The sequence below is a fragment of the Galeopterus variegatus genome, unplaced genomic scaffold, assembly GCF_000696425.1.
Source record: "Galeopterus variegatus unplaced genomic scaffold, G_variegatus-3.0.2 Scaffold811, whole genome shotgun sequence".
Classification (NCBI taxonomy): domain Eukaryota; kingdom Metazoa; phylum Chordata; class Mammalia; order Dermoptera; family Cynocephalidae; genus Galeopterus; species Galeopterus variegatus.
The window spans coordinates 454,426-477,960 of NW_007726922.1; the positions used below are offsets into that span (position 1 = coordinate 454,426).

Below are 23,535 nucleotides of genomic sequence, written 5' to 3' on the forward strand. Positions count from 1 at the left end.
GCTCTACTCTCCGCTGCAAGCCCGTGAGTCAACTGTGTGGTCTCCTCCAGGCATGTTTATTCTGGGTCTCAGGCTGAAAGGGCAGCAACTACCCAGGGGAAACTCCTTTCTTGGCTATGTCATAGGCATAAAAAGGAACACCTGACTACTCATGCACATTTCAAGTCTCTGCTTCATCACATTGATGACTGCTAACATCCTTCTGTCCAAAGCAAGTCAGATAGCCAAGTTCATGATCAAGGAATTGGAGATAAACTCCACCTTTTATGGGAGGAGTTTTGGAATTTTGTGGCAAGAGGTGTGGACACCGAGGGGACACTGAAGAATTGGGGACAATTGTTCTGTCTACCAAAAGGATAGCTAAGCACCCCTACATTGGTTGAACGACTCAGCGAACAGGGGTCTTGTTTCCACTTGTAAATACCACAAAACCTTGAATATAATGGGTGAAGGGTCAATGAAGGATTGAATGGATAATTACATGTATGGATGAATTTTTGTGTCAGGATGCATTTCACCTGACGGAGAACTTTTAAATGTGATGGGTACCTGGAAGATAAGTGAGTTCTAGCCCTACCCACCACTGTCGTCACTCTTGTAATGTCTATTATGAAACAGTTAACATATTCAGGAACTAGGATATGTCAGTCACCATGCTGGATGCAGGATATGTTTTCCTTAATTTAATCTTCATAACGCACTAGTGAGGTTAGTATTGCTTATCCCTATTTTACAGAGGAGGAAACTGAGGCTCAGAGGGATTGTGAGTCCCTAAGTAGTAAGTAGCAAAGCCTTTCCGTCAGGGGAATTACACTGAAAGGCGGTCATTTAGGCAAGAATCCTGTTTCATTTAAATCTCTACAATGTCTATGAAAGGTGACTCTTGAGATTTATAGGTCCTTTAGGAAGGAATAATTTAGTGCACATCTGAACTAAATCTATCGTCCCATTTACAAATACTTCTGTGAATGAGGTGACCTTTCTTAGCCTCAGTTTACTCATCTGTGAATGGGTATAGAAATAATTACCTGATGAAGATGGTGTGAAGATGAAATGGGAGAATATATGTAAAGCACTTAGCTTAGCACAGCACCTGGAACATAGAAATGGTTCAATAAGTGTTAGCTGTCACCATCATCATCACCATTATTGTCACTACCACCGCTATCATCATCACCATCACCATCATCCTCATTTTCATCCTCATTACCACCACCTTCATCATCACCATTGCCATCATCACCGGCACCTTTGTCACCATCATCATCACCACCATCATCATCATCATTGTCATCAGCACCATCATCATCACCACCACCATCATAGTCACCACCTCCGTTACCATCATCACCACTATCATTGTCACCTCCATCACCATCATTACAACCATCATCACCACCTCCATCACCATCATCACCACCATATCACCTCCATCACCACCATTATCTCCTCCTCCTCTTCTTCCTCTTCATCATCACCATCCTTGTTCATGCACAACTCTAGTATCCAACACAGCTTATTTAATATTGTATTGACAATTATATAGTCTAGTTAGAATCATGAAAACAACTTTTGTAGTGCTAAACAGAAAAAGTCCTCTTTGTGGCAAACAAAAAATAAAAAGTTGAAGCATCCAGATAGACCAGAGGTTTGTTCCTTGTACTTACAGAACTTCTAGGTACTTATAGATATTTTCTGTTCTGGCTCATTGCTTTCCCGCTCAGGCTTTCTGGGTTGGGAAACGTATTTTAGCCTCATTTTAGAGGCCATCTGGAGGTACAGACATGGGAGAAAAAATGACATTGCTCCATGGGGTGTCTTAACATAATCTTTCCAGAAAGCCATGTCCAATTCTGAGTGTCTCTCTAAGAGTAAATACATGAATTAACACAGCTGCATAAATATTTCACTTATCTTATGCAGCTTCAGCAGGATTAATTATACTCTAGAAGTAGACGTGTAAAGAGCACAGTGCCAAGCAGTACCTATTTATTATTCATCCTCTGAAATGGAGTGCTTATCTCTTGTTATAGAGTAGCTTTGGTGGACAATTACGAGTCTAAGGATTGTCAGAAGTATAAAAATTTTCCTGATGAGCTGTGTAAATATAACACTTTGAGTGGAGAGTTTGGTTATTGGGGGAACCTCTTATGTGAAGGATGCCAGGCATTTCCTTAGGAAAAAGGCTACTGATCTGCCTTGAGGAATACACAGGATCCCAATAAAACTTTGCCTTCATTTTCCCACCTAATTGTCTGTGTCCTTTCTGAAATGGTGGAATGCAGCATAAGATCTTTGGCTCTCAGTAGTTTAGTAACAATGCTCACTTGTACTCTTCAGCATTGATCAGCACCAATACCCAACATTTACTGAGAAACAGATACTTTCATAAGCACCGATATTCCAAGAAGGGAATGTCATGGTCTTATTCTTCTTTCCTTCAGGGAACTTACAGTCTAGTTGGTTGACAATGTATAAACTTCAAGTATTTAATCTTAAAATAGAAACATATTTATAAGAATTCATATACATGAATTTAAATATACATAGATATATTTTTTTTCTTAGGTGTCTTGGGTAGGTAAGACTGAGTAGTCAAGGAGAAGTATGAGACATACCTTTTTGTTTTTTTAATGGAAGAATGAAAGAACAGAATGAGTCATAAAGAAAACAAGTGTAGTGAGATTTAGACAAAGAGCAGAATGGGCCAGAGTTCACAGACGTCTCAGTCATTTACTCATCCAGCAACCAGCAAATATCTGTGGAGTACCTGGATTGTCCTTGATACCCGACACTTAAGTGAGAACATAAAGACTGAGTAAGCCTGGGACTTAAAGAATGGCATTTCTGCCTTCAAAATGGAAGAAAACAGGAGATCACTTGGGTCCCATGTATCTCATAGATTTTGTGGGTTTTTAAAAATATAATTCTAAGATTTAAAAAAGCAAAAGGAAGATTGTAGAGGTCAAAACACTTCTGGTGTATAGGGTCCAGAAAAAAGACATCAAAGAAAGCAAGATTATATAATTTTATTATTCAGAAGCAAGTGATGCTAAGAAAAAGGAAGGAAACAATTATTTTTGAGTCCCTATTCTATGGCCCAGCACCATGCCAAATGTATCACATATGATATCCTAGCAATTTTTCATATGACATTCTGGAGTAGATCTGATTGTCTCCATTTTGCAGAGCAGGAAAATGAAGCTCAATTGTTTAAGTGAGCTATAGCAGAGCTTCTCAGACTTTAACGTGAACAGAAATCACCTGGGGATCTTGTTAAGATAAAGATTCTGTTTCAGTAGTTCGGGGATGGAGGCTGAGATTCTGCATTTCTAACAAGCACCCAGGTTATGCTGATGCTGCTGGTCTGTGGTCAACACCCAGTATGGATTTTTATAGAGGTAAAAGCGAATCCGTTTATCTGATTCCACTTCTGCTTATCTTCCCATTAAATCATGTTGTAGGGAGAAATGCTGGTTGCAGGTGGCCAGGTGGCCTTAACTATGAGTAATATTTTTAGCATTGAGGAGCATTTAATCTTCCTTTTTGTACTTCACTCAGTATTTATGGTTGCAAACTTATTTTTAAATTCCTGAATACATTACTTGTCCTTGGTATCTAGTCTGAGTTTATTGAACAAATGAAATTAAATATACATATTTATCATATATGAGTTTTTATAAGTTACTTATATGGTATATTCCATTGTACCTGTATCATATTTAACTATATGTAACAGATATTGCATATAAAATATTTAAAAGATAGGATACATATATCTCTTGTATTAATATTGTATTAATAGGGTGACCAACACAACTAATTTTGCTGTGACTCTCCCTGTTTTAAACCTAGTTAGTGACCACAGTTATAACATATTTGAGCATACATGATTTTATTTCACATGTATGAAATATGTGGAAGATGCTGTGTATATCATTTCAGTTGAATACGTTCTTTGAGTTCTCTTCTCTGTCACTTTTGTACTGCAACTTTGCCAGCCGTGGTTTTGAAGACTCCTCCAGAGTGTTAACAGATTGGAAAGGACCACAAGCTCTGCTCTTGTGTTAGTAAGGAAGCTTGCCGAAATTGACACAGAGCTTTGGAAAGCACCAACCCAGGATAATGATGCTCACAGATTTTGGAGTGGGGGAGCATTGGAGAAGCCCACTCCCTGCCTCAGAATGGGTTTGCGTTGATGTCCTGATCCCTTTATTGGTTGGCTGCTCTTCCACTGAAGCATGCAGGATGGCTTTTGATGGCTAGGGACCCCTTGCTGCCAGGGGAGTAGAGAGTGTGTGATTGCAGAAGTTCTTTGTGTGTCTAATTAGAATTCTCATAAATTGCTCTGGGCCACTGGATGGATTGCTAATAGCCTCAGCACTGCCCTTGTCCAACTTCCCGGCTTAATATCTTTGGGCTGATGCCTGAGTCTCAGTGAGAGCTGGACGACCTCGTAGCCGGGGCAGTGATGACCGCACATGCCTCCATTCTGTGGATAGCATGTCCCTGAGAGGCCTGCACAGCCTGCCTTCTTAGGGCTGGCTTAGGAGTGGTATAACAGTATGAGTTGAGAAAACCCCTGAACGCCCACCATTCTTGAATATTTTCCCCATTTGGCTTTCTACAGCATCTAAAATTCCACCACTTGAAGTTTTTCCAGGTAAGCGTGGTCTGTTTGATGCAGTCCCCTTTAAAAATGGAGATCCTTTCCCCCTTCTTCCAACCTCATTTCCCTATTTGACATTGGATCCATCCTTCAGCCTATATGCTGCTCCATATAGTCTTTCTTAAGGACCCCTAAGCTAGGTACACTTCCTATAAACTCCTTTAGCTCCATGCTTATCGCGTTCTCATAGCATTTAGCAAGACAGGAGAAGTAGAGGGGATGTGATGAAGGTTCTACAGTTTCCTACTGGTGTGACCTTGGGCAAATTAATTTCTCTGAGTCTCAGAGTCCTCATTTTTAAATTGGAGTTGTCTAAGCATTAAATATGAAAACATACTCTAGCCCAGTGCGTGGAACATATTAGATGCCTGCTCCTTGCTGGCTGCTCCATGTCTCCTGACCTAGTAGAGTGTACTGCATTTGCAAAGCTGAGGGTGCACACAATTCATGCCCATCTTTGTTGCCTTCCTGTCCCCCAGGACTCACATCTGAGCTTGGCACACAGCAGGTACTCAAATAAAATTTGTTGAATGAATGAACAAATGAATAAATGAATCTGAAACCACTGCAGATATACCTTTGTAGGACTTATCAATTGAACATCTTGTCTAATGAAGGAGATGCTATTTTCTTTAGGAAGGACATGAGGTACCTCTAGAGAGAGATGCAAGGAGGAAATCACTAAATCACTGTCCAACAATCTTCCCAAGCCTCTGACCCCTGTATGTGCTATAAGACAGAAGCAAATAAATTCCTCCACTGTCTAATTTGTAGCCAAATATCCCTGTTTTACTTCCTCTTTTTAACAGAATCCTCTCAGACGGATATAACCAGCAAGAGTGTACATTCCCCGGCTTTTAGAACTGAAGTGGGTCATAAATTGCTACTATGTCTGGTAATAGGGAAACTGAAGCCAGAGGGGGAATGTGACTACACCCAAAGTTGCACAGTAAGGGGGTGGCAGGGTTGGGGCTATACTCCAGATTTTCTGCCTCCTAGACTAATTATGTATTAAAAACAAAACAAAGGAAAAACGAAACCTGTGATGATCCCTTGTCCTGCTCCTTTTGGGGAAGGCTTGACTTCTTTGATCAGAACAAGGGGCAAGGAGGACGGTTAGGGTACCGTAAGCCATACTGATCAGCAACCCAATCCAAACCACAAAAGCCTGCAGTAGAGTGAACTCTGCTGTCTCTGGGACCTCTCCTCCTTCCCTGCAGCACGGTAGAGGCAGGACAGGCGAGGCACATGGACTCACAAACACCTGCTTTGTTGATCTCAGGCAAGATCACACTCATGGGGGACAAGAGGCAAATTCCATGTCCAGAATGTTCTCAGTTTATGTCTTTTGTTGATAAACCAAGCCTATTCATATCATCTCACCCTCTGGCTTCCATGCTGCTATGGGTTAAATGTGCCCGGCCAGAAGTTCATGTACTGGAAACTTCACCCCCATTATAACAGTGCTAAGAGGGTGGGAAATCCAATTGTGGTAATTGAAAGGTGGAGCCTTTAAGAGGTGATTAGATTGTAAGGACTGTACCCTCATGAATGGATTGACCCATTCATGGAATAATGGGCATGGTTCTGATGGCTTTATAAGGAGAGCAAGCAAGAAGGTTAACTCAGTCTTGCTTAGCCCATTCTAACCATGTGACAGCCTAAGTTGCTGTAGAGAGTCACCACCCACCAGAAGGCCCTCACCAGGTATACTCCCTGGTCTTTGAACTTCCCAGCCCCCAAAACTGTAAAAAATAAATTTTGTTTCTTTATAAATTACCCAGTTTCAGGTATTCATTATAAGCAACAAAAATGGACTGATACACATGCAAACTTCTCCCAAGCTCTGGCCCAAATCCCTTTCCCAAAGAGGACCTTATGAAATAAAGCTGTGTTGCTCTACCCTTGATTTCTGTTTTATTTCACTGACTTGGTTTTGTTCATCACAATGTTATTAGCATGACTAGAGAATTCTAAAACTCTGACAACCAGGGGTGATGTCTGCATAGCTTTGTCTCAGCCAGATCCTCTGCTAAACTAGGTTGAACTCCCACTGTGTTCTCTACTGAATTTACTCCTGCAGTCTTAAAAATTTAAAAACACAAAAGCTTTCTTTTTAATTTTTCTTGTATATATATGTGTGTGTCTTTCATATATCTTATCAACCAACACTTGTTTTCTAAATTCTCTAACTTCAGACGGGGATCCAGCTGTTCCCATATCACTGTCAGCAACATAAGTCAGAATTCACGGTTCTTCTGTGTTGCCCAGCAATTAGAAACATGAAGCTGACATTTGTGCTTCATTCTGCTGGTTTGTGATCAAGGGAGAGCTCTGGAATATAGGATTCTGTCTCTTTAAGTAGGAACCTGGGAAAGAGTGGCCAGGGATCATACCTATGTGGGGGGGGGCAGCAATTAGGAACATGAGGCTGAAATTTGTGCTTCATTTTGCTGGTTTGAGATTAAGGGAATAAACAAGAGAAAGACTGTTTTCCTCCACGTTTGGCAAAACCCATGGCCCAAACCCAGCCACTGCTTGTTCCTGTAAATAAAGTTTTATTGAAACACAGTCACATTCATTCACTCACATAGTGTCTGTGGCCACCTTTACACAACAACAGCAGAGGTAAATCATTGCAACAGTAACCATATGACCTACAGAGCCCAAAATATTTACTGTCTGGTCCTTTACAGGAAAGGGCAGATGTCCCCTAGTCTAGACTCTCTGGAGAGAAAGGCATAGAAGACTTAAAACTGTAGGTGGCCCAGTTCTCCTTAATCTCCAGAGGATTAACATGAGAAACAGAAGGAAGAAGGGACACATAGGATGGGGAGGAAAAGAGGGACAGAGATATGTGAGAAGGAAAATAGAAGGAAAAGAAAGAGGAGGAGGGAGAAAAGGATAAAGGAAGAAGAGAAAAGAACAGAGTCAGCAAGAAAGGAAAGAGGGAAGTAAGAGGAAAAGAGGGAGAAAGAGAGAGATGTGGCAAAGAAAGGAAGGAGTGGGAAAGGAGAGATAAGAGAGAGATGTTTGCTAAGTGACTAGTGTAGGTGAGATCTAGCCTGGGCATGCACAGAGCAGGCTGGATTTGTTAAACTGAGAATTAGCCCTGTTGCAAACAGGACAAAGAAGTCCCAGAGCTGTCTGCTGCCTCATCTTGGCTCCAGGATGGTGGTGCCAGGGACAGACCAACCGGCTGACTCACCCCTGCTTGGGAGGTATCTAATTGGTCTCCTAATTTCCTGCTGGCTTCCCCACTAGCAGCTCCTCCTGACATAGGTCCCCATGTCCTCAGATGACTCAGTAACACCTTATTGAAACCAGCAATGTCAGCACATGTAAAGAGCTAAAGGCAAAATAAGGGGGAAAGGAGGCACAGAGAATCTGAGAACCCCCTTTGAGGTGATGGGACAGTTTTCCATTTCTCTAAATGGAAGTAGTTCAAGAGCTACCATTATTGTTATTATTTTTATAGATACTTATGATATTAAGTAACAGCTATAAAGAGATAACTGTGCATCACAAAATCATCTAAGTCTTTATACACAATTTAATTTAGTCCTCCCAATGACTAAATAGCATGAATTATGATTATTAATCCCTGTTTACAGATGAGGAAACTGAGTCACGGGTAGGTTAAGTAAAGTGTCCAAGATTACCCAGCTACTAAGTGGCAGATCTTAGATTGGTATCTGTGCAAGAGGGCTCCAGGATCTTTGCTCTAAAATATTATGCAATATTACTTCTCCTTTAGCTGCTATAACCCTCACTGACTTATTGTAAGGCAGGTTTTCTCATCGGGAAAGGGGCAAACCCATGATTTAAACACAGATTGGTCAGACCTCAGATTCCGTGTTGTTTCCTCTTGTACTGATGGAACAGTATCAGTCCCCTGCAGATAATACTGGGCTAAATACCTTGGCCACAGAGTTTGAGAGTGGGAGAGAAATTGACACACACTTTTTTCCCCATTTTTCCACGGCAAAGGAGACTTGTTCATGACTCAGCCTCAGCACCATGGGAGCAGACCCAGCCTAATTTTTGAGATCATTCAACCCTGGCAGTTTGGGGAAAACTCAAGACCCAGGAGCAAGAGATGAGAAGGAATGAAAAAAGGACAGAACGTAATTAAGAGAAAACAGATGTTTGGCCCTGACACAGGCCTGCAGAGCAACCTCTCCAGGTTCACATAGACCCATCTTGCTTGCTGAAAGAGCTTGCCCCCCACAGAGCTCCTCCTAGGTGCTGCATAGTCCCCAGCATTTCAGAAAGTTATTGTTCCTGACTAAATGTGTTTTAATCAAATTGAGACTTCAGAGGCAGAAATCAGAATCTGGGCTGAGCCAAGCTACTCTGCAAATCATGAACTTTCTAATCAAGTTAGGAAAAGTCAGGTGCCATTGACAAAGCCCCCGATTTATTCATGTGTTTGTGCATTCATTCATTCTCCCTTTCAGCTGTTCATTCAACAAAGAATAACTGAGCAGCTTCTAAACTCCAGGTGGTGGGATATAAAAATGTTTAAACATTCCAGCTCTATTACCCTTACTTATGAAGATGATTTTGACATTTTTGTATCCACAGAATCACTTGGGGAGCCTGTTGAAAATGCCAATACCAAATTTTCACCCCCCAGGGGCATTTTTACATCCTCCTTGGGTGATTTTAATACACAATAAAATTTAAGAATTACTCTTTAGAGTAATGATCTGTAGCATGTAGAAACATCCCTGATTGGCAAATGCTGGATACAAGTATCAGTGGTGAGCAGATCACTCAGTTGGGGTCTATGATATTGGATCTTTGTCCTGTGTTTTATTTATCCTCCTACCCTCAGGGCTGCTAACTGGGTTTTCACAGAGACCTTGATGATTGTGAAAACCTGGGTAATAAATTATGTGAAATTTCTGAAATTTCATTTCAGCCCACACAGCAACCACACTAAGGAGCATAGGAGATATGAGGGTATGAATGGAAAAGTAGCCAAATAGGCTTTAATGTTAAGCTTCCTCATTCAGAAAGGATCGAAATAGAAATGAAAGTCTTTATTGCTTCCAAAGATTTCATTTTCATTTATTGACTATAATAACAGTGTTAAAAATAAAGCAGGCAAGACTGAAAGTTCTGCATTTGGGTAGGGACTGAGCCAGCACTTCTATTGATTAAATTGGATCTGAGACTTGGATGCAATGGCTCTCCTGACTGCTTGCACATGTAGATATGGTCTCATTTGAAACCACTGGGGAAGTGTGTGGCTAAAGACCATTATTGATGATGGGTTGGTTGCGTCTGATTTCTTCATATGGATTTTATTATTGCTCCCGCTCTGTGTATGACTTTAGTATGCACATAAACCTCATTTATACACAAAGATAGCAGCCTTGATGATATGTACTCAAAGGGGGTGAGGATTAATGGCTATTTTGATGCCTCAGCAATGAAATCAGTTCGACTCTCTTGTGACCTAAAAACTATATCCAGGGCAAATGATTTATTTGCAAATACAGTGTTTTCAAAGAAGAAATGTGTCAGTCCTCAGCAGAGATTAGCAATAAAGGGCTTAACAGCTTTTTCATTGGCCTGTGACCAGATGGTACCATAAAAATGAGACTTGTTTATCTCCCTCCTAATTTTAACTAGAGACATATTTAGAATAATAATGGAACAGTACTTACTTAAGAAACAGATAAAATCCATAAATATCCTGGAGGGCCATGACTTGTTCTTAGTGTTAAAGCTCTGAGGGTTTTCATCTGCGTTAAGTTCACAGTAAATTTCCCAACAGGTCTGTTGAGACCCAAACAGTGCTTATTATCAATCTGACACCAGGATTAAAAGAAGGTCGGCAGTGCCAAACCTGAGCCTGAGGAGCAGTGAAACGCTCAAACCAGGGAAAGTCAAATGCCAAGAGAACTGTCGTAGTGGAAATAAGACATAATGAACGGCTTGCTGGCAAGTCAAACGCTGGTGTCACAGAGCCTCGTGCAAGATTTACAGGATGGATAAACAGTGGCCCCAAATCCCTCTCAGTTTACATTTTTTAAAACACGTTTACTTGGAAAGGCAATATCATATACGGTATATATAAAGTCACCCCAATCTACTACCTTAACATAATTGTCAATTTATACAGTACCTTCTGGTCCCTGTTACTTGCAGACACATTTCTTTCAATAATTATAATTATTAGTTATGTACACTTTCATATTCCACTCTTTTCACTTACTGTTATATTTTAAAACATATTTTATGTTTTATATTGCTACATTACCTTCTATTCACAATTATTTCAATGTTTGCATAAAATGCCATAATCATTAATAACCAGGAATCATTATATTGTTTTCCTCATGTTAAACATTTCAAATTTTGCTAGCATAAATAATGATGGAAGGAATATCTTCATGCTTATTTTTTTTCTTGCAAACTATTTACAAAAACTATTAGATGTAGAATTTAAAGTGTTCATGGCTTTAAACATCTCTAGGAGTCTTGATATATAGAGTCATATTAATGCCCAAATGTTTTGTCCCCACCTAAAGTACTACTGATAACAAATCAATGTACCAATTTTACAATAGTCTAGAAGTGTTGATCTTTTTGCTATTTTAGGAGGCACAACATGCTATCTCAGGTTTGCCTTAATTTGAATTCCTTTGTCTACCTGTTTGCCTTATTTGACCATTTGTCTATTTTTGTATATAAATTCTAGTGAACATTTTGTATATTTTAGTACTTTATTAAAACTTTGGTAATATGTCATGCAAAAACATCATTAATTTAGTACCATGGGGTGTAGGTAAATACAAAGGCTTTGGGTTCAAATAGGAGAACTGATCTCTACTAGCTCCATGACCTTGCAAAACTTACTTACCTTTTTAAGGGCCAATTTCTTCCTCTTTACGTTGTGGATTATCATGGAAGCAATTGAAGGCATAGTGTATGAGAATAGCTTGCTATAATCCCCCAAATAAGTTTAGATGATAACAATGATGAGTAAATATCTCCTTAAGGTGGAATTTGTTTTCTTGTTCATATACATAGTTTAAAAAAAATTATTCATGTACTATGTATTCTCTATGGCTGCTTTTGAGCGATTGTGATAAGAGACCTACTGACCCATAAAGCTGACAATATTTACTAATTGACCATTTACAGAAAAGATTTGCTAACTTCTGGATGAATGTAAGATAGGTTATTTTGAAATAATTCCAACAATTTGGAAGAATTTAACTGAACATGGCTCATACTTTTCTATCCTTGAAGACTTTTTCTCTTTTTGTAAAGAAATTTCTCATTTTTTAAAAAAAGGTTTTTTTTCTCTTTCTGGTTTAGAAAGTCTGTTTCCTTTTACTTTTCTTGTTATCTCCTCTCTTGACCCCCCCAAATATAAGAACAGCTCTACTATACCACTCACTTCTGTTTCCTTTTTTTAAAAATTTTGACTTCCATAAACTATGACACACATTTATTATTTTACACAAACCCAGATGTCCAGCTAATTTTTTATACAACTGTGCACCTGCCAACCAGATCAAGATATAGAACACAACCAGCACCCCAGAAAGCACCCTCATGGCCCCTGCCATCCAATATTCCCCCCAAAAGTAACCACCCTTCTGCCCTTCCTGACCATGAATTGGTTTTGCCTCCTTTTGAACTTCAAATGCATGGTGGAGACATACAACATATACTCATTTATATCTTTTATGACATCAATACATATTATTGTGTGTAACCCTGGCTCATTATTTTTCATTGCTGCATGGATTCCATTTTACAAATATACTGCAATTTATTTATCCTTTTTGCTGCTGATGGGTATTTGCATCATTTCTAGTTTTTGTCTGCTTTGAACATTCTTGTATACTTTGTATGTGTGTGCACACAGGCACTTATTTGTTTGGGAATACACCTTAGAATGAAATTGTTGGGTCTTAGAGTGTGCGTATTCTCAGTTTGAATAGATACTTCCAGCCAGTTTTTAGAACACATACCACCAGTTGACATTCCCACCAGCAGTGTATATGGCTCCTTAAATTTCTAAGTGCCCTTTCTCTACCTTCTACAAGAAATGCAAAGAAAGCTTGTAGATCTGAACTGTAGGTATGTTCATTAGTGGGTATGTGGCTGGATGTTTGCTGCATGATCATAGCCAATAGTTTAAAGACCCAAATTCTTTCCCCAGCTTCAACACTGACTTATTTTGTGACCTTGGTCCATATAACCTGACCTCAGCATTATTGTTAGTAGGATGGGACCAGAGGAGTGAAGTGTGTGCTCCACCTGCTTTCCTGAGTTGGATTCTGAATCTAGCTCCTCCCCTGTTCCCATCTGCTCTCCCACGCATCCCTGACCATGGACTCTCCCCATCTAGTACTTCAGACTTGGGATAAGGAAGAGGAGGCCAGAGGAGCAGCTCCACACCTAAGGGAGTGGGGTCATCAAAGGCAGGGCATGGAAAGAAAAACAGGGTCTTCCTTCTGCCTTAGTTATGGATGGCACTGATGGCAGGTATAGGGTTCTTTTAATAAAGGTTCCATTTCTGCCCTTCTGTCTCTCCCCCTCCCCTTCCTCCCTCACCACCTCCCTCCCTCCTCTCCTCTTTTCTTCCCTTCCCACTCTCTCCTTCTCTTCTTCATTCCACAACCACGTCTCGAGTGCACTAAGCTCCCTGCACTGTCCTAGGCATTGAGGAATAAAGATAAAATGGAAATGATCTATCTTGCTTACCGATTTTACAGTCAGAGGGAGCTTGTTGACAACACCTCAATGAAAAAGGAACTGAAAAGCAGTCAGGTCATTTTACTTGCTGAAAGAAAGCAGGTGTTTTCTGGCATGGGTACCAGGAGCGATGCAGCAGAGGTTACTGCCTGTAGCTAGGGGTAAGAAGTTAGAGGCATCTCTCCTGCCTAAGAGACGGGGCTCCCTGCTGTCCTGCTGCTTCCTTTCGATGCACCATTCAGGCATTTGCCTATGAACTTAAGTGAGCCACACCCCATCCCCTTATGCATATTGCTAGTTGCTGTCTCTCTTTCTCTCCCTCTCTCTGCCTGACTTCATTCCTACCTCGTATGACCCAGAGATGCAGGACTGCCCTCTTGATTCATTGCACAGGCCCTGCCTGTAATCTGTAAGTGATAAATCATTGAGCATATTTCCTATTGTGGTGATGTATTGAATTTGTGCCTTTCAGCTGAAGAACCAGGGGATAGCCCAGGCCGGGTTTTCCCCCAGATGCCAGGGAGAACACAAGGTCAGGCTCCCAGCGCCAGAGACATAGTCACACAGGCATAAACTGAACGTGAGTCAGACACAAGCCACAAGGGCATCTGCTAGTGTAGACAAGTTTCCCATGTGAAGAATCCCCGATCACAGGTTGAACAAACAGGCATTTGGCTGTCTGCCAGGTAAAGGAAGTATCTTGTGAAAGGTACACTGTAAACACCCACGTCCAGCTCCCCTTCTTTTCCCATTAAGACAGGGTTGCCAGCTGCTCTGGTACTGGAACTCCAGCTGAGCTGGAGGCTCTCAAAACAGTATGGGATATGAGATTGTTACTAACATTTTTTTCTTATATCTCCAAACTTTAAAACTTTTGTGATATAAAAACGTCTTCACACCTTTATGTGATGAGTCATAGGATTTTGATGACTATTGATTGAGGAAATGTGCAATGTCAGAAAGTTACTATGAATTCATTTATATTCACAAGTGGATATGCCTTTTAAGTCATATCAGCTTGACCGTCTCTGTCTGTGTAAAGCAAATTGGTTAAGCAGACTCTAGAAGTGCTTAGTATGTGTAGAATTTCCTAGACTTCCTACAAGTATCTTGCAGTCTTATTTCTACATAATTCCCTCCAACTCCACCCTCTAATGAAAAATTGTGACCATGTGCAGTGTTTGCTGTTTGACGGAGACAATCCTCTCTCCTCTTTTTCATTTTTCTTCTGCAAAAGACACAAGTTAGGAACCTGTGTGCATAAAATTCCCCAACTCCAACTTGCACAGTTGATCACATGGCCTGTGAAATCCCAGCCAAATGGTGACAAGCAGCATTAAACTCTGCAGTTCTCAATTTCTGTCCCAAGAGCAGAAACCTCTGTTGGAAGATGGTGGTAAAACATTTATGCCAAAGACAGCCTGTCTCAGCATCTAACTGGGTACATTTAAGCCTAGCCCTATTTTTATTTTGGTTTTGTGACTTCTCAGCATTATACAGAAATGGAATATTCTGACATTTAAATAAGAACTATTTATCTTCCAAATTCAATCTATTTGTGTCCAGAATCTTATACTGTTCCCCATCACCACCACTGTCAAAGATATTTTTTCTCTTCAACAAATAATCCAGTGATCCTCTGAGATCATGAGTACAGAGGTCATAGGCTCCAATATATAATTTCCAGACCCAAGGTCACATGGGTCTCACTTTTCTCTTATTTAGTTGATTTTTTCTTTTCTCTTATTTGTCAGATTTGTTGGTTTTTGAGGTTTTTTTTTTTTGTCTGTTTAAAAACTTAGAGTGCGTGATCACCATGGGGAAGGGAGAAAGGGATGTCACTTCTCTCTTCTACATCTGGGAGGGTAGACTTGACTTGTATGGCTTTGAGACATGACCATGTAGTTTATGAAGCTAAGGCCCCAAGGTCAATGCTCAGATGGTCTGATTGACCTTACTCTGCTCCATGGCCACAGACTTCACCCCCAAATCTGACCAGCAGCTTCCTTTCATATGTAGGACAACTGGGCGAGGAGAGGACCTGGCCTCAGTCACTCAGACCCCAAGCCAGCCTCATTCCCAGGACCACAGTTCAGAGTTCATGATGACCAATTCTGTTCTTGTTGAGAACACGAGCCTGCCAATGAATCTGTGCCCTAGATTTTCCACAAAGAAAGTTGTTCCTTTGCCATTTCCAATTCTAATCAGGTTTCTGAAAAACTCAAAGTGCCCAACCCCTGGGCAAAACATGAAACAGAATTGAAACGGGGTCAGTTCCCCTCTTGGTGTTCACAGCAAACCTTAACGGGACCAACAGCAACATCATCCTGACGTCTTTTGGCTATAGATGGAAGTTTGTTCCCTGTGGGGAACCACCAAACTCTGTTGCCAGGAACATGCTTGTCCCAAGCGTCAGCCTTGATTTCTGGGTTTCAGGAACTATCCCTGATCCCTCTGCCTAGGAATTCAGAGATGCCTTCCTCCCTTGGGCTCTTGCTGATCCTCAGATATGTGGATCACAAACTCATCAAGGAGAGAGGAGGCTTGTGTCATCTACAGTCAGTGCAGCTTTATAGACCACACGCTATGTGCCAAGGCCTGTGCCATGGATTGGGGATACAAGAAGAATAAGATAAGATCCCTGAATGCACAGGTTTTTTCTACCGTGACATCTTGAAGACTTCCTGGAGGTGGAGACCTCTGGGCTATAACTCAAAGATAGCCATTGCCAGTTTTCAGCACAATACCCTGCAGTTGGTATATCCAGAGTAAATTATTAGGGGCGATGGTGATACTGATGACAGTTTACAATGAATCCTTGCCAGCAGAAACATGAGCAGCAACTAAACTCTTGAGTCCATCAAGAAAACAGCTGGGTCAGGGTGCCCACTACAGAATATATCCAGTGGTGGTACAGTTCCCAGGGTACCCCAAACCCCTCAGCACAAAAGCTGAGTCCTTTGCATTCTGGCTCCTGCCCTCCATGCTCTTCCTTTGACCCCTTCTTCTTTCCCTGAAATTCTGAACTACTCTCTAATCTCAACACTTTCTGTTTCTTCCTGCCTCCAGCCCTTTGCAAATTCAATCGTCTCATCTTGACATAATTCCTGGTCTGCATGACTATCTCTCCCACAGGACTCTGAGCTCTTAGAGGCCAAAGACTATGTGTTAATCGTCTCTATATAAAAATGCAGAGATGCTGACCACATGTTAAGTGCTTAGAAATGTGCTTTTTTCAATGAATGAATGAATGAGTAGAAAACAAAAAACAAAGTCCTTGGAGAACCCAAAAGCAAAAGCTTCCTTGACAAGAAATGAAACAGAACATCAAGGTAACTCCTCAAAACTACGCACTTCTTATACCATCGCTACCTAGTGTCAGGTGCTTTGGTCAGAAGCCAAAAATATATATACATATGTTTTTATACATATATACATATTATGTATGTATGGTAGGTATGTGTGGGAGCTGATTTTAGAAGATGTGTTTCAGAAAATTCTCAGGCCCTAGACAAAGCTCAAAAGGGTTCAAAATGAATTTTTCACAACTGACCTCGGGGGAGAAGTGCCCAGGAAGTCTGAAGGCTAGTAACATTTCTCACTGTAAAATCCTTTCCCAAAGCAATACCCTCAGCTCTTAGACAGTCTTACAGAATAGAATGAAATCTAATCTGAAAAGCAACTGCAGTCCCTCTGGAAGTGCTGAGAATGAGTCTTAGGGCAAATAAGGATCTGACTTCTCTTACTTTGGATATAACAGAGTCTTCTAGGAGAGCTAAACCTTCTCTGTGGGCATGCATTTTGGGGATCATAGACTGCAATAGTTGGAAGGACACAGGAAGGGGCATGTGTTCCCCCAACCTCCCTCATCGGCTCCCCTAACTTTAAGCAGTAGTAATAATAACTCCAAAAATATTTATTGAGTAATTAGTATATGCCAAGCACTGTATACATGCAACATCTTTTAATTCTCACAAAACTCCTATAAGGTAAATACTGTTATATTCCCATTTGGTAGTTGTTAAAACTGGAGCTCAGGGAGACTAAGCAAGTTTCTTAACCTCTCTCAGACTTAATGTCCTCATCTGTAAAACGGTGTTGATGATGGAACCAGCCACATTAAATGGACCTGAGAGTTACATGAGTTAATTTTTTAAAACTCGAGTACAGTGTCTGAAACATAGTAGGTTTTACTAATTTTGTTAAGTAAAAAAAAGTAGAAGAATAGACACATGAATGAATGAGTGGATGGATGGATAAGTAGAGTCTCTGGACCAAGATCAAATGGCCAGCGTATGTGCAAGGCAAGAGTTGAATGCAGGAATTGTGACTCAGATGACTATATCCTGGTGACTTCCTAGACTCTACCAGATGATCTGAAATGCCCCCAAAACCTTCAGTGAAGAATGCTTCCTTTTATCATTCCTTCTAGTGCTTTCTACAAGAAACATTCTTTCTTGTGATTTTCTGGATGATATCTAGTTGAATTTTTGTTGATTCCTTTTTGCAAATATGAAAACCATGGCTTCTACCTTCAAATGAGTGGGTGTAGGATGTGAGAAACCCCCAACTCTTCACTGTCTGTGTCCTGCCTGTGTCTTTTGTCTGACCAACGCTGTGCGTTTTACACAGCCTGTTGCACTATCACCCAAGCAGCCAATGGAAGCAAGTCTGAGACACCCACAGAGCACCATTTGAATTATCCTTCCTGTTTCCTCTTAGATTTTGCATATCTCTGGTTCTTGACTCTTGGAATCGTACCACTCTGCCTTTTAATGTTATCGATGTTAGGAAAGGAGAGAGCTATGACACCCTGCTCTATGTATGAAACTTATAGCCTTCCTCGGGATGGTGAAGAATTCAGAGGTTGGTAGAGATACCTGTGACTGGCAACATCTTTCCCATACACAGGTATAAGGAAGAACTTTTGAACAGGACTGGTGGGAACCAGTGCTCTCAGGTAGAGAGAGAAAGACATTGTATGGCTGCAAACCCAAAGCTGCCCAGTCTCCATCTGTTCCCAGGGGAGCATTTGGTTGTGTCTTCCCAGCAAAAATGAGTTTGCTTCAGGAAAGAGATTTAATGGTCCCATTACCAGCTCTAGTTCACAAGATCATATTGACAAAGGTCATGACCTCTTCATAATGGGAGAAGCTGACATAGAACTGGTCCTTAGAAAAATGACAATTGGTGCTTCACCCTAGCTAAAAGCATGCTCACTTCTCAGCCTTTTACTCTCAAGCCCACTTCAAGTTCCCTTTTGTTCTGTATTTCCTCTATTTATACGGCAGAATAACTCACCAAACAGATTGGAACATTTCTGCAACGCTGCCCAATTTAAGCCTGAGGATATAAGGGAAGAAACAGAAACAGAAAATATGGATTCAATGCTTACTATGTGCTGCAGGCCATGAGAAATATCAAAACCATAAAACATGGTCCCTGATCTCCCTCAAGGAGATTACAATATACTTGAGTAAATTAAAAATGAAATAAGAAAGTATTTGAACTACAGTTCAGTATATTAGTCAAAGAAGGCCATGGGGCAGGAAATGATTAACTGGAAAATGATTGGAACAGGCTGTAATTGGTATTGAGAAATATGCATTTGCTTTCCTTGGGGAATCTGGGTCTGACTTACAAAGTTGACTTATTCTAAGGAGGGGTGTTGTTTGGGCAAAGGGCAGAGAAAAAATGTTTGTATTTACGTCTTGAAAAGAATCAAGATGATGTTTTTTATACTTAGACTGCCCCTATGACAAGCTTACAAACCTGGCTCTCTTTGGGACAACATCAAAAGGAAGATATCTTAGTCCATTTTGTGCTGCTATAACAGAATACTGTAGACTGAGTGGTTTATTAAAAAATAAATTTACTTCGCACACTTCTGGAGGCTAGGAAGTCCAAGGTTGAGGCATCTGCCTCTGCTGAGGACCTTCTTGCTTCATCATCCCATAGAGGAAAGCAGAAGGTCGAGAGGATATAAGAGAACAAGAGGGGGCCTAGCTGGGCTTTATAACAACCCACTCTAGCAATAACTAACCCACTCCCATGATAACTACATTAAACCATTTATGAGGACAGAGCCTTCATGACCTAATCACCCCTTATTAGGCCCCACCTCCCAACACTGTTGCATTGGGAATTAAGTTTCCAACACATGAACTTTGGGGGACACATTCAAACTGTAGCAGAAGATGGGCTGGGAATTTGAATCATGGTGAGAAGACCCATTTTTTGTGTCCTCATAAACTCCAATAGGAGGAGGATGTTGATAGTACATTGTACTTTGGTGGCACTAGTGATTTTTGTTAGAAGAGGAGGCAATCTTGTGAGTCTCCAGCCACATAGCAGGCAGAGGAATTTGGATGAGTTTGTGGTGGTGTTGCAGGGACAATGTGAAAATGCTGGAGACTGTTGGAGTTGAATTGAGATATGCCCTTCCCATACTTTGCTTATATACCCCTAAATAATCAGCACCTCTCTTTGTGGGTGAAGAACTTATAAGGGGATGGTTTTCCTACTTTTAAAATCCCATTAATAGGTATGCTTTTTTTCCCCTGATTAACAAATCTGAGAACTTCAGTGAATCACTTGGTCTGTAAAAAGGAGACTAGGAAAATCTCTGTCCATTAATGTGAAGAAAATGCAGGGAGGTTTGCCATCTGTTTGGAGCTCTGAGTGAGAAATTAAAACCCAAATGAGTATGAGAGTGCAAATGTATGGTACTTAAATGGTGCAGTAATCACAGTAAAAATGTTTCATAGAAAAACTGGTACATTGAAAACCCCTGGAGCCATGGCAGAAGCAAACCCAGAAACCCTCTGTGGGGACATTTCTATAATCTAGTGTTTGCGGGAGTCCTGTGAGATTTAGAGGGAGACTAACTCTGCTGAAGATTAGCTCATGGTCAAAAGTTGCAAATGTCACAAGAAAGTTCCCCACGATGAGATTCAGAACATGCAACATACAAAAGATGAGAATCCCAAGAACTAAGGTAGGCGAGGAAGGGAGAATAATCTGAAAGATTATAGGTTTGAAATTATTAAATCTATAAAAGTTTTTAAAAATCATAACAAAAGGATGGAATATTATGATAAAAATAACAATCAGAACTGTAAAAGAGCCAAACGAATGTCACAATTAAAATAAATAGATTAAAATTAAAATGTAATACTAAATATTACTAATGAAAGAATAAATGAACTAGAAAATGGATCTGTGGGAATTATCCAAAGCAGCACAGACAGAAAAAGAAATGCAAAATATTAAAACAAGTTTAAATCTAGAGGAAATAATGAGAAGGTCCAGAATATTTTAAACAAAATTTTCAGGAAAAAATAAATAAATAAAAAAGGGTAGAACTGTTATAATTTATTAGGGAATTGCAAATTAAAATAATAAGATAGCACTACTTCTCTATTAGAATGGCCCAAATGGCAAACAATGACAACTGTAGTCAATGCTGGTGAGAATGTGGAGTAACAGGGACTCCTATTCGTTGCTGCCGGGAATACAAAATGGGACAGCCACTTTGGAAGACAGGTTGGCAGTATTCTACAAAGCCAAGCATAGTCTTACTGTACAATCCAACAATAATGCTCCTATATATTTACCCAAATGAACTTAAAATTTATGTCCATACAATAAAATAGGGAACCCAGAAATCAATCCATATGCCTACAGCCATCTGATCTTTGACAGAGGCAGCAAATCTACCTACTGGGGAAGAGACTGCCTTTTCAATAAGTGTTGCTGGGAAAATTGGATACTCGTATGTAGGAGAATGAAACTAGACCCCTACCTTTCACCAGATACCAAAATCAACTCAAAATGGATTAAAGAATTTAATATACATCCCAAAACAATAAAACTCCTTAAAGAAAACATAGGGGAAACACTCCAGGAAGTAGGAGTGGGTACAGACTTCATGAATAGGAGACCAAAAGCATAGAAAACTATAGGAAAAATAAACAAATGGGATTATATCAAACTAAAAAGCTTCTACACAGCAAAAGGAACAACCAACAGAGTAAAAAGACAACCAACAAAGTGGGAGAAAATATTTGTAAAATATGAACAACCAACAGAGTAAAAAGACAACCAACAAAGTGGGAGAAAATATTTGTAAAATATACCATCTGACCAAGGATTAATATCCAGAATATATAAGGAACTCAAACAACTTTACAACAACAAAAAAACCCCAAATAACCCAATTAAAAAATGGGCAAAGGAACTGAATAGGCATTTCTTAAAGGAAGATATGCAAATGACCAACAAACACATGAAAAAATACTCAACCTCACGCGGCATTTGGGAAATGCAAATCAAGACCACTTTGAGATACCACCTCACCCCAGTTAGGATGGCTAATATCGAAAAGACTGAGAATGATAAATGCTGGTGAAGTTGCAGAGAAAAAGGAACTCTCATACACTGTTGGTAGGGCTGCAAAATGGTGCAGCCCTTATGGAAAATGGTATAGAGGTTCCTCAAACAATTGCAGATAGATCTACCATATGACCCAGCTATCCCACTGTTGGGAATATACCCAGAGGAATGGAAATCATCGTGCCGAAGGGATACCTGTACTCCAATGTTTATTGCAGCTCTATTTACAATAGCCAAGAGCTGGAACTGGCCCAAATGTCCATCATCTGATGACTGGATATGGAAAATGTGGTATATCTACACAATGGAATACTACTCTGCTGTAAAAAAGAACAAAATACTACCATTCACAACAATGTGGATGGACTTAGAGAAAATTATATTAAGCAAACCAAGTCAGGCACAGAAAGAGAAATACCACATGTTCTCACTTATTTGTGGTAGCTAAAAATAAATAAATAAATAAACACAGAAACAGATGGGGGGGGTGGAGAAGACAGAATAACCACAAAAATTCTTTGAACTACTTAAGTCAAGTGAACAGATATGATGGGGAGGTGGAGAGGAACGGGTAAAGGGGCATGAAAATCAACTACAATGTATATTGAGAACTAAAATTAAAAAAATTTATGTCAACACAAAGACTGCACATAAAAACAAACTTTATTCATATTTGCAAAAGTTGAAGCAATCAAGATGTCCTTGAATAGGTGCATGGATGAAGAAACTGTACATCCACACAATGAAATGTTCAGTTGATTAAAAGAAATAAGCTATCAAGTCAAAAAAAGAGATGGAGGAACATAAAATGCATATTGCTAAGAAAAAGAAGCCTGATTAAAAAGGCTGCGTACTATTCGCCTTCGACCATATGATATTCTGGAAAAGGCAAAATTATAGAGACAGTTAAAAGATCAGTGGTCACAGGGATTGGGAGGGGTCATGGGCAGGGACGAATAGGTGGAGCAAAGGGGATTTTTAGGGCAGTAAAACTAGTCTGTAGTACTGTAATGGTGAATACATGACATCGAACATTTGACAAAATAAATACAACTGTACAACACAAAGACTTAACGCTAATGTAAACTGCAGAGTAAACCTAAATGTTCTAAAGAAACAGGAAAGAAGAAGCTAATGTATTTAAGGACTACCATATGCCGGGCAGTGTGTTAGGTGTTTTCTTCAGAAGAATAAATAATAGCAAAAGCTATTTAAATAAGAACTTACTATTTATGAGCCAGGCACTTTAGGGATTTTACTCATGGTGGTATCATTTGACTCCCACCATAACTCTATGAAGTGTGCACTTTTATTATACCCTTTTTACAGACGGGATAACTGTGGCTCCAAGATCACACAGCCAGTAAATGATGAAGTCAGAATTAAAATAAAACCTTTACACTGAAGCATGTTGCCTGTTTGCTTGGAACACTGTAGCATATTTCGAGCTTTGGTGGGTGGTAGGGCAAGGGTCGAGAAAAGCAAGGTGGGAAGAACATAACACTCCCCTCCCCCCCACAGAAAAGGACACACACACACACACACAGACACACAACCCAAAAAGCAAAACCAGGAACTGTGGTAAATTCGCTGTGTATTTTATCTAATTTCATCCTCACTGCAATGGTGTTAGATAGGTGTTGTTAATATTACCTTTTTTAATAGTGGTGAAATATATATAACAGAGCTGGCCAGTTAGCTCACTTGGTTAGAGCATGGTACTGATAACACCAAGGTCAAGTGTT

The 23,535-nt window shown here is 40.1% G+C and overlaps 1 protein-coding gene across 1 annotated transcript in view; it reads left to right on the forward strand.

Annotated features, from left to right (window-relative positions):
• GRIN2A (glutamate receptor, ionotropic, N-methyl D-aspartate 2A) overlaps window positions 1-23,535 on the forward strand; it is a 379,180-nt gene that overhangs the window by 345,621 nt on the left and 10,024 nt on the right. The gene's annotated exons all lie outside the window — the stretch shown is intronic.